Genomic DNA, 5876 nt, shown 5'->3' on the forward strand with positions numbered 1-5876 from the left:
TTTTTTCATTAATTCTTTTAAGCGATTTCACCTGTTCTTTATTAGAACAAGTAATTTTTTCAATTTCTGTTATTTTTTTATCAAACTGTCAGAGATTATCTCTTTTCAAACAACTAATAGTTGCAAAGATTTTACCATTTTAATTTCAATAATTTTGTTGTTTTTTAAATAGTATATACAACTCAAAAAAACTCAACAGCTTCAAAATTGCTGTCATGGTTGACTATTTGTAATATATAATTTTTTTTTATTTGAATAAAAATTTTCTATGTGTAAATTTATACTCTAGTCAAGAAGCTCATTAATGCAAGCTATTCTAATTTGTGCAAAGAAATGAGCTAAAGAGTGAGCTACAAGCAAGTGTTTTATTTTACAGATATGTATGTGAATATTTGAATACCAGATATGGTGAAATAGTTTGTATAGAGCTTAAGGATTTTAAAGTTATTTTGCGAAACAGATATTATAAACTAGTTACTGGTAGTGATCTTTATTTTTTGTAGTTGGAAATATTAAGCTTAGATACTACACGATCTATAATCTCTATTTTAATCCCAATTTTACAATTTTATCGAGGTATTTTGGTTGCCACTGCTTTGCCGTGCCACCCATTTTTTAATATTACCGAATTCTACCGACTGTCACTGGGTTCACAAAAATAATGGTCGTTATTTTTCACCCAAGTGCACTCCATGTACGCACTTGCTACTAATAGCCGGTTTCCTAGTCTCAATATTCTTCAAAGTGAGCTGCCTTCAAAGTGCTAGATATGCAGTACTTGTGTCATTGGACTTAAGAAATCTCCTTTAATTCTTTACAGACGGATGTTTAGCAGCAGGTCTAGATTTGTATAACCCACAACTATTACATGTTCGTGATTTTACACTACCAAGGGCAAGGTAGTTTCGAAGGATGATACAAATTGGATAGCCCAGCACAAAACCATGAGATAATGGGGCCTATTTCATGTTGATGAAGACGATGGCGACCGAGCATCTGATAACATGGGCGATAGTGTTCTTTTCAGGATGGAGGAATTGTCCCTGGGGTAGCTCCACCCACCCCCACTTCCGCCGTTCATTCATTACGGTTGATCTGTCCATCTCAACAGAAAGGTCAGAGGAAAAGAAAGAGACAAAAATATCACTGCTGACATGGCTCTCATACTGCACTGCGATGGAAATTTGTTAGTGGAACTTGTACAAGAAGTATGACGTCTAGTACAGGGAGAATTCTATGTATATGTCACCAAGGGACAGACGGAAACCTTCTGATGCCCCTTCGCTATGTGGGTACAGCCTTCAAAAAAGTTCAAGTAGCCTCTATATCAGCACAGCTGCGTCATGGTTTACTTTATGTTACCTTTAGCTGCACCACACAAAAAGCTCTATGGCATTCCAAAACTACCCACCCAATGTGTCAAGCTGTTGATATGAAACTTCCTGGCAGATTAAAACTGTGTGCCCGACCGAGACTCGAACTCGGGACCTTGACCTTTCGCGGGCAAGTGCTCTACCAACTGAGCTACCGAAGCACGACTCACGCCCGGTACTCACAGCTTTACTTCTGCCAGTATCTCGTCTCCTACCTTCCAAACTTTACAGAAGCTCTCCTGCGAACCTTGCAGAACTAGCACTCCTGAAAGAAAGGATATAGCAGAGACATGGCTTAGGTTCGCAGGAGAGCTTCTGTAAAGTTTGGAAGGTAGGAGACGAGATACTGGCAGAAGTAAAGCTGTGAGTACCAGGCGTGAGTCGTGCTTCGGTAGCTCAGTTGGTAGAGCACTTGCCCGCGAAAGGCAAAGGTCCCGAGTTCGAGTCTCGGTCGGGCACACAGTTTTAATCTGCCAGGAAGTTTCATATCAGCGCACACTCCGCTGCAGAGTGAAAATCTCATTCTGGAAACATCCCCCAGGCTGTGGCTAAGCCATGTCTCCGCTATATCCTTTCTTTCAGGAGTGCTAGTTCTGCAAGGTTCGCAGGAGAGCTTCTGTAAAGTTTGGAAGGTAGGAGACGAGATACTGGCAGAAGTAAAGCTGTGAGTTCCGGGCGGTAGCTCAGTTGGTAGAGCACTTGCCCGCGAAAGGCAAAGGTCCCGAGTTCGAGTCTCGGTCGGGCACACAGTTTTAATCTGCCAGGAAGTTTCATATCAGAGCACACTCCGCTGCAGAGTGAAAATCTCATTCTGGAAGTTGTTGATAGCCTATTAATATCAACAAAAAATGTGATGAGGCGAAACATTTAAACCACATATTGAATAACGTGCTGCACCATTTTTGGATTCCAATAGTGCAGCGCTTCTGCATGTTATGCACTCTAAAAGTCGTCTGTAGGTTTCCAGAGATTTATTGAAACAGATTTCTATGTTCTTGTGTAAGATCCCGTGAATTACGGGCCGGTGGTAGTTGGGATTAGACGTGGCGCCAGGCAGTGGCCGAAATATGTTCCCTCGAGTTCAGATCTGGCAAATTTAGTGGCCAAGACATCGGCGTGAGTTATCTATCACGCTCCACAAGTGACTGTAACACGGCTATAGCCATGTGACACGTACAATTATTTTGCTGCTAGAAGCATTTGCCGATGGGGTGACGTTGAGTACTACAACAGAACTGGTGTTGGAGCAGGTAATTGTCCCCTTTAGCATGCTACTGACCCAACTAACCTGTGACCATGGTAATGTGCACGTTCCAAGAAGCAATTTGCCTGGATGACAGCTCATCCGTTCACGACTATAGACTTTATGTAACTAGAAAAGAAAATCATCCGATCAGGCTTCCAGCGATCCGAGCTTCGCTCTTGACAGTCCTGTGCCAGTTGCAATTGTGGATTACGATGTAATTACGTCAGCATGGAGACAAGGATGGGTCATCTTCTGAGATTCCCCATGTTAATCGATGTGTGCTGAACAATATGTTGTGAAATACTTGTGCATTCACAATACAATATCCTGTGATGAGGCTTATACATCCACCACTTGTCACCTACTTTTAGTTTCACTATCCTGCAACCACTTACCACAGATTCTCACGACAGGAAGACGTTAACAGCCGATCGGCCTTGACACCTCTGGGTTTAGTGTTTCCAGCAGCTGGGACATAACAGTCTCTCCTTCCTCAAAATTTCTTACGTCAGTAAATTTCTCCACATTTCGCCGTTATCAGCAGTGTAGCAGGGCCAGTATGACAAATAAAATAGCTGAAATCAGTTAGTTCTTTTGAAGTGTCAGCAAATGTGAGATCACAACTGATGCAATTGTGCATACTGTAAGTCAGGGTGACTTCTGGGGAGTGGAGGTGTGGGAAGTAGAGAAGAAGAGATGGGTGGTCGTCCAATAACGTTACAATGATCTCCGCGAATAGTTATCATTGAGGACTATGCTCAGTGGTGAGAGAACAATAATTAATTTGGTAAACTAGTAAATTATTAGGACTGGTCAAAATCCATGTGTTTCTGACTGATGTGTGTAAATGCTTTCATTCTTGTGGAAAGGCAAGTGCAATGTAAATGTAATTGTAAGTAGTTAGCTGCCTGCCGTTAAGATAATTAACTAATTCTACTAGAGAAATGCATTTGTATTCTAGAATGAAGGGATTAGTAATCATTTAACTAACACTACAATTGTAACAATTTTTATTAAATTTTTCTTTAATATTACGGACTATTTTCAAAGTTAATTAACACTACTAGTAATCCTCTGTGAACACTGATTCAATTTGTGTACATTGGAATGCTAGCTGACTGAGGTCAGGGACCCAGTTATGTCATCACCCTCATCAGTGTTATCAGTGATGCCATCATCCATATCACTTGGAAGCCTGCCCCCTCCCTACTGCCTTCCTTCATCACCATCCAATCTCAACACAGTATTAAAAATCCACAATGTCAGATAAAGTTGTGTTCGTGGGAGTATAAAAACCATACATGCAAGTCCCCATAACCCCATCCTACTGCAGTACAGTACCCCTTATCTCCAGCATATCATCGCGGAAAATTAAAATTAAAGATGCCAGAAATATCCCCAATATATAAATAGAAAATTTAAAATTCTTTCCCCCCTCCTTTCGCTCCCCCTCCCTCCAGTCAATAATAGCGCGGTATTAAATATCCAAGAGGATGGAAACAAAACAACTGTTTTATAGACCCACACATCTCCGCTACTATGTCTCGAAGTAACTGGAGCTCAGCACTTAAATGATGTGTTACAGTGGTGTAAAACTACATTGTCTGGTCTGCGCTCAACAGTATCGGAACGACCTGAATTTATTTATTAAAGTAATACGTCACGTATCTCACTCCTCTCCTCCAGTTACAGCCTGGTATTACTAATACAGTATACACACATCATGGCTACACAATTGTCAGACATGAATTTTACGTTAAATATCGTTCTGTAAACCCTGAAAACGAGAGATAAAAATCGCATGGTTTTAATATCCCAGCTCATTACTGACACCAATTAACAGCTTAACTGTTTGAATGCGTCACACGTTCGATCTCTCTACGACGAGTTTTTCTCACTATCAGCAACAGATGTCTGCACTGGTAAAAACATTGAAAATTCGATCTATGGACCACACTTGGTTTAAGACATAACAGAGCATTACATAAATTATATTCCACACCTGATAAGTATCACAGATGTTACTTTATTACCTGCTAGAATTCAAGCAACATGTATATTAGCACTAGTGAGAAAAACTGTAACGTTAAGAGGTATTCGTTTACGACGAAACTTCGAAATGCTTACTACACAGGTAATGTCTTTGGACCCTTAAACTAAATAATTTCCCGCTGCTAAAATTGTCTCTGTAGTTCATTAAAATCACGCAACTTGCGATCGGATCGTGATATGCAAGAGCTCTACGAAAATTCGAGCAGAATAATATTCTGTTGTAAGTAAAACTTCACAAACGCTGCAATCAATATATACCTTTAAATAAAATATTTGTACATGTAAACTGTGTATATTACTTATTAGAACTCATGCATCTACTGATAAAAGGTTATAGACACATTTCAGACATTGAACTTACTATGGAAAAGAACAGGCATAATTGCCACTGAATATACCAGATTCCATATACATTCCTAATTTTTGGGTCACATTTAGTCGTCTCAGCGGTACATAACACTTTTCCCTATGAATGTCACACTCCGAATTTCCATTTTTAGGGCCTTACATCAATATATCTTTAAAAAGTATCATGATAGTAAGAGTAAACAACAATGAACGAAACTAGCATTTTGAAATTCGTTTTGGTGGTCATTAATTATCGGCAATGGCCTTGCCGCAGTGGATACACCGGTTCCCGTGAGATCACCGAAGTCAAGCGCTGTCGGGCGGGGTGGGCACTTGGATGGGTGACCATCCAGGTCACCATGTGCTGATGCCATTTTTCGGGGTGCACTCAACTTCGTGATGCCAATTGAGGAGCTACTCGACCAAATAGTAGCGGCTTCGGTCAAGTATAACATCATAACGACCAGGAGAGCGGTGTGTTGACCCCACGCCCCTCCTATCCGCATCCTCCACTGAGGATGACACGGCGGTCGGATGGTCCCAATAGGCCACTCATGGCCGGACGAGGGAGTGCTTGGTCATTAATTATCACTCCGCCTCAATAGTACACATTAATGAAAGTGTGTGTGGTTGCCATGAATGTGCCAAAAGATATTTTCAAGTTTTGGGTCCTATTAACGAATCTTTAAGAAGTATATTACTAAGATAATCCAACAACAATTAATTGTTTTTGATTTTGTTTTAGGAGGTCCTTTAAATATCTCTCCCCCATCCCCTCGTTAATGTGCGCTCTGAAAAACAATTGGCTAATTGCTAGTGTTAATGGAGAAGTCTATTACAGTTTCGTGCTCCATCAT

At 40.6% G+C, this 5876-nt stretch overlaps 1 pseudogene; it reads left to right on the forward strand.

The window, feature by feature from the left end:
* Positions 1 to 5274: 5274 nt before the first annotated feature.
* LOC124557368 lies at positions 5275 to 5392 on the forward strand (annotated as a pseudogene).
* Positions 5393 to 5876: the final 484 nt, after the last annotated feature.

This window comes from Schistocerca americana, chromosome X (assembly GCF_021461395.2).
Source record: "Schistocerca americana isolate TAMUIC-IGC-003095 chromosome X, iqSchAmer2.1, whole genome shotgun sequence".
Taxonomy (NCBI): Eukaryota; Metazoa; Arthropoda; class Insecta; order Orthoptera; family Acrididae; genus Schistocerca; species Schistocerca americana.